This window comes from Gorilla gorilla, chromosome 3 (genome assembly GCF_029281585.2).
Source record: "Gorilla gorilla gorilla isolate KB3781 chromosome 3, NHGRI_mGorGor1-v2.1_pri, whole genome shotgun sequence".
NCBI lineage: Eukaryota > Metazoa > Chordata > Mammalia > Primates > Hominidae > Gorilla > Gorilla gorilla.
The window spans coordinates 184,910,079-184,922,251 of NC_073227.2; the positions used below are offsets into that span (position 1 = coordinate 184,910,079).

Below are 12,173 nucleotides of genomic sequence, written 5' to 3' on the forward strand. Positions count from 1 at the left end.
AATTCAGCTCAATCAAGTAATCAAAAGAAAATTTTATCCTAAGCAAAGCTATAGAGATAGAGAAAAAACTGTCAAAGAATTAGAGTTCTCTAAATGAACAAATGTCAGGCATGTACAACTTTCACAAGGCTTGAAAAAAGTCCTGTTGGAAAAAGTTGTTAAAATATGTGTTTGAAGAGCACACTTACGGTGATCCAGGGTTGCTGAACTTCACAGGTAAAAAATACTTTATGTAATTCCTTGGGAATACATTTTGAAAGATTAATGGAACTCACTTCTAACTGCTTTCTGAAATCACAAATACTTTCCCTTCAAAAAATCAAAATACTTATGCATTATTACCTTATATATGTACTGCTATGAAATCCATTTTCAAAATGAATCATTAAAAATCATTCTGAAGATGAGTATCACCACCTTCTTTTTCAGTTCCCTGTAAGTATTTCTTCATTTCTCTCTACAGGATTTTCCTTTCTACATGTTAACAGCAAGTTAAAAATAAACTTTGTTTTCTATAATTAAGAGTTCTGTATGGAAAATATAAAGTAGTTCTTTTAAGATTTCTTATGAAAAATTGCCCAAGCTGAGCATTACAGTTTTTATTACACGCTAGTTATGATACTTAGGATAAGCAAGGAAGAAGGATACTATCTTATATGCTATCTCACTCCAGTGAGCCTAAGATCAATATGCTGTAAGCAGAAAAGTAAATCTATCTAATATAAAATTAAACTCTTCAAAGATGGCAGTTGCATTTCTTATATTTCTAGGCTAAAGTGATTGTATTTAATATATACATTTATGCTGCAATATTAAGTCTTCATGATTTTAAAGGTGATAGAATTGTAAAAAAAAAATCGAAAAAAGTAAAAGAAAATTTAAATCACCCGCATCTTACAATGCAGACATAAATACTGTCAACATCTAGGAAGTTACTTTTCAGTCATTTTGTGATAGGTGATGATAGATAGATAAAAAATAAATGGATACTTTATTTTTAAAAATTATAATCATATTGCTTATGGTTTTATATCATCTACCATTATATCATGACTATTTTGGCCTGCCAATAAACATTTTTAGAATATCTGATTTTAAGGTCAATGTATTTTGTGTTAAAATGTATTTAAATTGAGCATTCATTAATCTATGCAAAGAACTGTGCTTGATGCATGGAGTGTAGAAAGGTTTGCACAACATTTCCAAAGACTAGGAGATGAAGTGCCATATTCATGCTGTTGACACAGAGGAAAATTACTTAATGCTGCAAAAGCACAGCATGCTTTACAATTTCAGAGGAGGAAAAAATCAAGATCCTCTTTTAGAAAGTAATCAAAGGAGTCAATACATTTGAGCTAAGTCGTCAAGGCTGGCTGGACTTTTGACATGTGAAGATGAGAAGAACAGACTTTACAAGTGAAGAGAAATCATGAGCTAAGGAAAAGAGGCAGATGTGCATGTAAAATGTGGACAAAACATCTCAGAAAGTGTGGCATAATACATCAGGTTCATGGGCATACAAGTCTTATAGAACAAGGAACAGTGAAAAAGAAGAATATAGTAACAAAGGTAAAGGCTATGTCAGTGGTTGAGCTGCAGGTGATTTTCACTTTTACTTTCTTTCCAAATTTGCGATTTTATTAAAAAATATGTATAGTGACAAGAATTTATCTTATGACCTTACAAACATAAACGACCTTACTCATTTGATCATGTTGACAATAGTATGAGGTGGGTGTAAATACTGCAGATGAGAAAATAGGGATAGAGAGGATAAGAAATTTAATCAAGGGTGCACAACTAGTGGATACCAAAGCTGGATATTGAGCCTAGAAAGGTTTAATCCAAAGTCCAAGCTCTTCGCCAAATTTGCTTTACTGTCTCTCTTTCCTATTGTTTATAATTAATAATTATAATATTAGGAAAAATAAATTAAGCAGCAACATGGTAAATGATTATACAAACTTTATTTGTATAGATACTCCATTTCCATGAACCAATTTATCTTTGATCCAGCCCTATGCATACAGGAATAAAATAACATCAGAGTGGCTTTTCTCATGAGCAAAACTGCAAAATCTGTAGTTCAAAATAGAGTTTTAAGGTCCCAAAGTAACTGTTGATTTCTAATGGTTTCGAATTTGGTCCCCTTAAGAAAAACTGTAACCACTGATAAACTTCTTATAGACCTTGTTACAGGAAGTGAGGTTGGCCAAACGCTGGCATTTTTGAAATTTGTTTTTCTATTTATCTGCAAATATTTTTTGCCATACTAATTATTTTCAAGAGAGGGAAGGAAATGATTAATAAGAAAAAAACAGTAAGGTTTTATTCATACCTGAAGCCATTCAGAGTAGAACCCCAGATATGCAGTATTTGTTTGGGACTCAGGAGTCACACGTTTACCTCACTTTATAAAATGGTCCATTCCTCAGACATCCCAACTCAATACCTGAATGTTCTATGTACTCCCAAGTGGAAATGCTCTCTACTTAGTGTCTCTAGCTTTAATTACTGTTATGCAATAGTTATCTAACAATGGAAATAATTCTTTTAAATCAACCCATTGTTACATTACTACTTGTATTCAACACAAATGAATGATATTTAAATCAAGGAAGATATATTGACAATTTTGTTCAAAAGAAAAAAAGTCTATGAAAATCCTCACGTGTTACCAGTTAAAAGAAACTTAATGTAAACTAAGAAACATCTAATAATTTTGGTACGAAAATAGAAGATAAATATTTAAGTAGAACATAAGAATGAGAAGGGCCAGACTGAAATTGAAGTAGGACTGACCTTTACTGAACCCAATCTCTTTAGAGAAACTGCTCATTTTGGGTGGTGTAGCTGAATTATTAGTTAATAACATACCACTTACTCTTAAAATATGTGGACAGAAAATTTGACATAATATGTGCATCCTGTTAATAAAGAAAAAATTCTGGTATAAAAAATGAAAGTTAATAATTAAAATTTATAAATACTTGTCCAAAGTTTCTCCCCTTCCAGGAAGTATTTAGTTGCAAAACATTCTGAGGTGTTTTTTTTTTTACTTTCTTCTGATGTCAGTATGCAAGTAACTAAGTTATATATAACTATATTTTAATACTTTTAAATTAAGGTATTAAATATATGAAGGGAAAAATCTTAATTGTATATGCCTTCTTACATATAACAAATTAGCATATAATTACCATCTGAGTCAAAATGCAGAACATCCAGTTAACAACCTCCTTTGTCCCACAAAGGCAGCCATTATTCTGACTTCAGAAAACCATAGGCTAGTTTTGGCTGTTTTTTGAACTTCACATAAATGAAATCATATATTATGTAGATGTTAGTGACTGGCTGCTTTCACTTAATGTACTGTAAGATTCATCCACATTTTTGCAGTCAGTTGGAGTTTTTCAAAAACTTTCTGCATTATATGACTATACTATATTATATATATCCATTAACTGTTATTGGACATTTGGATTTTTTTCAGTAACAGAACATGACTAATATTGCTGCTAGGAAGATTCTTGTATAGAACTTTTGGTGAACATATACTCTTAACTGTTGGGCCAATACATAGTAATGGAATTTCTGGCAAAAAGCATAGATTCAGATTTAGTAATTATGTCTAATCCTTCTCCAAAATGGTTTTATCAATTTACATTCCCAACATACCATATGAGAATTCTAGTTGCTCTACATCCTCAAAAATACTTAGAAATATCAGTAATTTTAAAAATGTCATATATTTTGGTATATGTATTAGTAGTAGAAACTCATTTGAGATTTAGTTTGCATTTCTCTGATACTAAGACATTTATATTTTAAAGAGTTTTTAAAGAAAGAAAAAGAGGAATGGATTACTATTTCTAATCCACAATTTGGGCAGGTATCAATATAAACTATTACAATTCATGAATATGTCTCCTAAGGAACATAGTCAACTTTATTAATTCAGAGAGTGCTAGCAAAATTAAAAAAAAACAAAATTCTAGAATAGAATGCATATGTCATAGAACAGCTAAATATTAATAGAACTAAAAATACTAGTTTTTATTATTTTGTGGTATAATCAATGCTAATTTTAAGCTATCAAAATGCTACATACACTTCCAATCACTTCCAAATTTAGATAAAAAATTTGATTTGGGAAAATTATTTCAAATCTCACAATTTTGTTGTATTTGAGACAGACTTAAATGTTTGTATTTTCTTTCTTTTTTACAATGAGGCTTCACACTTTTGACATGTAAGATGGAAAAGCACAACTTGATGTGATTAGTGTTCCCTTCTTAGACTATGTCATTCCTACTACTGGTTAGATTTGTATTTCAGATGACTACAAATAAGACAAGCCTAACAAGATTCATAATTCTGGTCTTGCAGCTGAAAGAGTTTCAATTTTAAATAAACTGCTGGCACTATCCTTGTAAGGAACTGGCAAAAACAGTTACATCCATTGAAACTAAAATTTAACGTGGGAATTTTGCATATTATATTCAGCAAACAAACACTTTAATGTGAGGAAAAAAGGGGGAAAGGGCTGTTTTATAACAATGAAGTTATGAAAATTTTAAGTCATAGAGGTGCTGCCTTTATATTTTCAGTGCATTGGAGGTTTTTATGTATGAATTCTTGATTCTGATATTCATTTTAAACTTGTTAAATTCAAGAAATAACTTTTCCAGCACTAAAATGAAACAGGTTGCCTGGTTAGCTTGCAGAGCAATTTTAGAGTAAACTATATACACAGTTAAAACAAACGCTACAGAAATTGTCCTCAATAAAGAAAGATAGAATGTCTATGGACTCTTGGTAAAATGTAAAATGCACCCAGGGTTTAATGTGTATCCATTTTATACAAATTCTAAGATGATAGATGTGATCAAGCCTAATTTTAAAATTAGCATACTGTTTGAATATTTAACATGTACACTCACACAAGCGGAGCTTCATGAGCAAGGGGATCTTTGTATAAAGATTTAAAATTTTTTCTCTCTTCCAAATGAAGTATAATAAATGAAGGAATGAAGTTTGTACATTTTCTTTCTGTTATTTGTTATCCAAGTTCTCTTTTTTTAATGATTGCCCACTTCTGAATTAGGCATTTGATGTTGAATGGGGCATATATAGTTTACTCATGTTAGAAAGGCTTCAATTAGATGTTCAAGCTCTTGAGAAATTCTCTATGTAATTCTTTCATGTAATTCTCTACAGTAGAAAAAATGGAAAGAAAGTGCCTTTGTCAACTTCACTCACTCATTCTTTTTTCACTGATTTACTCTTTCTATTCATAAATATTTACTTAGTATTATCTATATGCCAATTATTCTGCTGGGCCAAAAGGATTAAAATAAAACAACACATCAGCATAGTGCCTTTGATTGAAGATGCTACCCTCCCAGTAGCTAGACAAAACAAAAATGTAAGATAAAGCAGAACAACAAGTGCAAGAGGACAGGCAATCAGACAATGGATGGGGAAGAAGAGCTAGGCGTGGTGGCAGAGGACTCTTTTTGGCATTTAGGTGGACTTTACAATTATAACTCTAGGGTAGTTGGTATTATGACTTGCACTTTATGGATGAAGAATCTAGGACAAAGACAGAATGTAATTGACTTGAGGCAATCTTAACTGCATTATCACAATGACAGAAAGGTGAGTTGCTATATTCTTTTTTGATTGAAAAGTCTGGATAGAAATGGCATTTCAATCAAGTTTGCAGCAGCCTTTGAACAAAACGTTAAAATTCTGATTTAATTTATGTATCAATATTATAAAGACTAAATATAAAAAAGTAATTTGTAAAGTAACAATCAAGGAAAATTGGACATGCCGAGAGTGGTAAAAATCTACTTTAAGGACTAACTTTTTAATTTCTTTTCACTGGGTTTTAAATTTTTTTTTTTTTTTTTTTTTTTTGAGACGGAGTCTCGCTTTGTCACCCAGGCTGGAGTGCAGTGGCGCAATCTCGGCTCACTGCAAGCTCCGCCTCCCAGGTTCACGCCATTCTCCTGCCTCAGCCTCCCAAGTAGCTGGGACTACAGGCGCCCGCCACCACACCCGGCTACTTTTTTTTTGTATTTTTAGTAGAGACGGGGTTTCACCGTGTTAGCCAGGATGGTCTCGATCTCTTGACCTCGTGATCCGCCCGCCTCGGCCTCCCAAAGTGCTGGGATTACAGGCGTGAGCCACCGCGCCCGGCCTGGGTTTTAAATTTTTAACCACAATGAAATTAAAATATATTATTTTGTTAATATAACTTTTGAAATCTCACTGTTCTATTGTTTTCTATAGTGTGGTAATTGTCCTCAGGATACCAATGGGACAAAGGGGAAAAAATAAGAGACCTATATGTGCTTCTATTTAAGAAGCTTTGTAACTTTTGAATAGAGAGAACACATAACATATTGTTTATACCAAAACATATTTGAGATTTAAAATAGGCACAAATAATTCTGAAAAAGAATCATCCAAATATTTTAATAGAGCTTAAGTAGGATACTTTCTCTCATCAAACTTTCATTGTAACTTTATTTCTTCTATATCCAGCTACATTAATCTTGATATTTAAAATTATGGTAGAGAAGTTATGAAATTAGACAACTAGGTACATTTCTTAGGATCACTGCTTCCTTGCTGCACATATTCAAACAAATTACTTTACCCTCCTAAGTCTTTCAACAGTAAAATGGCAGCAATAACAATGGCTGCCTCATAGAATTATTATAGGCAAAGCACTTAAAGCAGTGCCTGTACAGAGAACAAAAAATTAATGAAGGTTAGCTACTAATTTTTATCTACAGTTGTATGTACTCAAAATTATCATATATATTTATCCTTTTCTGCTGCAATAATTCTGATGCCATAGTGATCAGATTGACTTAACAATTTTTTCAGAAAAGCTCTTACAGTTCATTTTTGCCAATTAAGTATTTTTTTTCCCTTCATCAGAACACTGCTTAAAAATCATGCCAACTGTGGTACCTTCTAATGCTAACCAGGTATATATATCAATATCTCAATGATAACACATTTAAGTGTACGTAGGTAAACTGTATGACAGTATCACAGATGATGAAATCAGAGTTTGGGAGCTATAATAAGTGGTAGAAACAACCATCTACTCCTCAGGTTAAGTGATTTGTTCCAGGCCACATGACATTTTTTGCAGGGCAGGACTAGATCCAATATATTCTGATTTCTAGTGCATGGTTGGTTGTTTTTAGCATGGTAATATAATATATTGTTCAACTAAGACACTTTTGTGAAAGAAAAAGGGCACTATAAAAAACATATTGGAAATATATATATAATTTATATATATAATATATTTTATATATAATATATAATATATTATATATAGCTAATTTGTTGTCTCAGGCAAACTAGGATTATGGCATACCAGCCATGAATTAATAGATAAAATGGAAATTTTGTCAAGTATTTTAATATGGAGAATTTAACATGGGGTATTTTTAAGGTATACAGAAATGAAAAAGCAAACAGGGAACGCTAAGTTAGACAGTAACTGTAAGAATCAACCCTCATTTCTTGGGGTGGGAAAACAAAAATAAAGACACTGATATTTTCAAACCTTAGAAGTTCAGAGGAGGGCACCAGAGACCTAGAATTAAAACTCTTTGGGGCATAGGTACCAACTGATCATTGCCGATACCTCAGAAATTGAACAGTGGACCCCAGGAGAGTTGGGACTCAGACCTTTGGGGAAGGCATGAGGTCCAGGTGATGATGTTACCTTAGGAGTTTGGAAAAAGGACTTGTGGTTTGGGCCTTTGAAAATGGTGTTTTTTTGTTTTTGTTTTTTTCTGATGTGATGATTAATTTTATGCCTCACTTTGGCTGGGTCATAATGCCCAGATATTCAGTCAAACTTCATTCTAAACATTCTGGAAGTGTTTGTCTATCCAATGCCTGTTCCACCATCATATTTTGAAAACACAGAGTCTGTTTTTACAAGTTTATAGCTGGAGAGGAATTTTGCCTTAGATAAATCACAGGTTTTGGTTCACTAGGTACACTGTCAAAGAGCGCTGTGACTCATCCTTGTATGATTTAGATGATATTTTTGATAATCTTGATAATTTTGATGATTTTTTAAGATGAGACGACTTTAAAGTTGATGCTGAATAAGTTAAGACTTTTGGGGCTATTTGGATGAAATGAATGTACTTTGCATGAAATAGGGATGTAAGATATTTTGGGGGGTGGCAGGCGCAGAATGCTGTGAATTAAATTGTGCCATGTCCTCAAATTCATATGTGGAAGCCTGAACCCCCAATGTGACACTATCTAGAGATGGGGACTTTAGGAGGTAACAAAGGTTAAATGAGGTAAAAAAAAAGTGAGGCTCTAATCCCATAAGTTTGCTGGCTTTCTAAGAAGAAGAAAAGAGAAATCTCTTTGTCTCACTACTTGAGGACACAGCAAGAAGGCTGCTACCTGCAAGCAAGGAAGACAACCCTCACCAGAAACTGCATTGGATGGAACCTCAATCTTGGACTTCTAGCCTCCAGAACTGTGAGAAAATAAATTTCTGTTGTTTAAGTCACCCTGTCTATGGTATTTTTATCATGGCAGCCTGAGCTGACTAAGTGTTTTTTGGGTAATATTAACATTTAAATTGGTGCTGTAATTGAATGCATGTATCTCCCCAAAATTCAAATGTTCAAAGTGTTAACCCCCAAAGTGATGACATTAGTATGTGGGGCTTTTTGGAAGGTATTTAGATCATGAGGGTAGAGCCCTGATGAATGGGATTAGTGCCTTCATAAAGGAGGCCTCAGGAGGCGTGTTTGCCCCTTCTACCACGAGAAGTTACACTGAGAATATGGTTGTCTTTGAGAAAATGGGGCCTCATCAAACACTGAATATACTAGTCCCTAAATCTTGGACTTCTCAGCTTCCAGAAAGAAATACATTTCCGTTGTTTATAAGCTACCAGGCTATGGTATTTGTTAGAGCAACCCAAAAGACTAAGACAATGGTGAATATAACAGACTGCTTTCCTTATGTGGGGGTGGGGTTTATCCAATCAGTTGAAGGCTTAAATACACCAAAGACAGATGTTTCCTGAAAAAGAATTCTTCCAAGAAGACACACTTGCAAACTGAACTAAAACCTCTCCCTCAGTCTACAGCACACTGGCCTACCTCATCAATTTTGGATTTACCAAATCTCCGTAATGGTATCAGCAAATTCCTTGAAATAAATCTTTCTGTATATAAAGGCACAGCATGGAGATATTTTGAGTTCAGTTCCAGGCCATAACAATAAAGCTAATATTGCAATAAAGTGAGTCACATTTTGTTTTTTTTCCCAATGCATATAAAAGTTATGTTTATACTATCTTGTAGTCTATTAAGTGCAATAGGCATTATACCAACAAAACAATGTACATACCTTAATTTAAAAAAACCTTATTGCTAAAAAAAAAAAAAAGCTAATGATTGCCTAATCTTTCAATGAGTCATGATCTTTTTGCTGGTAAGGGCTCTTGCCTTGATTTTGATGGCTGTTGACTGACCATGATGGTGTTTGCCAAAGATTGGGTGTCTGTGCCAATTACTTGAAATAAGACAATGAGATTTGCCACATTGACTGACTCTTTCTTTCACAAAATATTTCACTATAGCATGCTAAACTATTTGATAGCATTTTACCCACAGTAGAATATTTTTCAAAACTGGAGTAAATCCTTTCAAACCCTGCTGCTGCTTTATCAACTAAGTTTATGTAATATTCTAAATCCTTTGTTGTCATTTCAACAATGTTCACAGCATGTTCACCAGGAGCAAATTCCATCTTAACAAACTACTTTCACCCTGACTCCTGCCATAGAGAAAATGGAGCTGATCCAGAAGGCTAAGCTAGCTGAGTGCTATGATGACATGGGTACCTGCATGAAGGCCATGACCAAGCAGGGCACCGAGCTGTCCTATGAGGAGTGCAACCTGCTTTCCGTGGCCTACATGAATGTGGTTGGGGGCTGCAGGTCCACCTGCAGGGTCATCTTAAACATCGAGCAGAAGACAGACACCTCCGACTGCTTTCCGTGGCCTACATGAGTGTGGTTGGGGGCTGCAGGTCCACCTGCAGGGTCATCTTAAACATCGAGCAGAAGACAGACACCTCCGACAAGAAGTTGCAGCTGATTAAGGACTACCAGGAGAAAGTGGAGTCTGAGCTGAGATCGATCTGCACCACGGTCCTGGAATTGTTGGATAAATATTTAACAGCCAATGCAACTAATCCAGAGAGTGGGGTCTTCTATCTGAAAATGAAGGGTGATTACTTCCAGTACTTTGCTGAAGTTGCACGTGGTAATGATCAAAAACAAATGATAGATAATTCCCAAGGAGCTTAGCAAAAGGCATTTGATATAAGCAAGAAAGAGATACAATCCACACATCCAATCTTCCTGGGGCTTGCTGTTAACTTTTCTGTATTTTACTATGAGATTCTTAATAACCCAGAGCTTGCCTGCACGCTGGCTAAAACGGCTTTTGATGAGGCCATTGCAGAACTTGATACACTGAATGAAGATTCATCCAAAAGACAGCACCCTCATTATGGAGTTTCTTAGAGACAACCTAACACTATGGACCTCAGATAGTGCAGGAGAAGAATGTGATGCAGCAGAAGGGGTTGAAACTCAATCCAGACAGGGTGTCATCCTTCTTCCCTTCAAGAAACCTTTTTACACATCTCCATTCCTTATTCCACTTGGATTTCCTATAGCAAAGAAACCCATTTATGTATATGGAATCATCTGTTTACAGTCTTTTCACACTGCAGCATTGGGAAAACTTCATTCCTTGATTTGTCTTGGCCTTCCTAGTGTGTAGTTACTGCTGTAGAAAAGTATTAATACCTTCATTTCATATAAACATAAGCAACTTCCAAACACTTAGGTAGAGGACTAAAAATGTATCTGGTATTTAAGTAATCTGAACCAGTTCTGCAAGTGACTGTGTTTTGTATTACTGTGAAGATATGAAAATGTAGTTAATTACAATTTAAAGAGTGTTCCACATAACTTCTTCATTTCTACATTCCCTCCCATACTCTTCAGGGTTTCCTTTCAATAAGCAACTTTTCTATGCTCCTAATGTATTCCTTTTTAGTAGGAATCCAGAAGTATTAAATTGAATGGAAAAGCCCTTGCCATTTCTGGCTGGAGGTCACAAATTGAAATGCCTCCTATATCACATATTATGGAGGTCATATATATCTGTGGCAACAGGGACTTTCCTTATTCACTCTTTATTTGCTGCTGTTTAAGTTGACAACCTCCCTTCCCAATAAAAAATTCACTTACACCTCCTGCCTTTGTAGTTCTGGTATTCACTTTACTGTGTAATGCAAGTAGCATGTTGCTGCCAGAATACAAGCATTGCTTTTGGGAAATTAAAGTATATGTCATTTCTTAATACACTGCAAAGGGGAAATAAATAAAAGTACACAAGTCCAAGTCTAAAGCTTTAGTACTTTTCCATGAAGATATGTGCACATGTGTGGGGGTGTACAGTTTGTCTAGTATTGTTATTTAGAGATTTGGACCACTACCGTGCACTGCTAATCATTGACTATAGTCCCAAAAAAGCCTTGTGAAAATGATATGCCCTATGTAACAGCAGAGTAACATAAAATACAATTATGTTTTATAAACAACAACAACAAAAAACCACTACATTATTTGCTTATCCATAAGAAGCAACTCCTGGCTGAGGCAGGAGGATTGCTTGAGGCCAGTAGTTTCAGACAAACCTGGGCAACATAGCAATGCCTCATCTCTGCAATTTTTTTTAAATTAGCCAGGTGTGGTGGTATGCATCTGTAGTCCCAGCTACTTGGGAGGCTGAGGTGGGAGGACTGCTTGAACCCAAAATTTGAATGCCGCAGTGAGCCATGATCATGCCATGGCACTCCAGCCTGGGTGACAGAGCAAGATTCCATCTCTAAAAACTTTTTTTAAGTAAGAAAAAAAAAAAGAAGCAACTCCACATCTGTTCAAGTGTGATCATGAAATTGTAACAATTCAGTCATATCTTCAGGCTATACTTCTACTTCTAGTTCTCTTGCCAATTCCACCACATGTGTAGCTACTTCCTCTCCTGAAGTCTTGAACCATGCAAAGTCATCTATTA

The 12,173-nt window shown here is 34.6% G+C and overlaps 1 protein-coding gene and 1 pseudogene across 3 annotated transcripts in view; one reads left to right on the forward strand and one right to left on the reverse strand.

Moving 5' to 3' along the window:
* MARCHF1 (membrane associated ring-CH-type finger 1) overlaps positions 1 to 12,173 on the reverse strand; it is an 834,037-nt gene that overhangs the window by 384,765 nt on the left and 437,099 nt on the right. The gene's annotated exons all lie outside the window — the stretch shown is intronic.
* Positions 8,323 to 11,034, forward strand: LOC101131669 (14-3-3 protein theta-like; annotated as a pseudogene).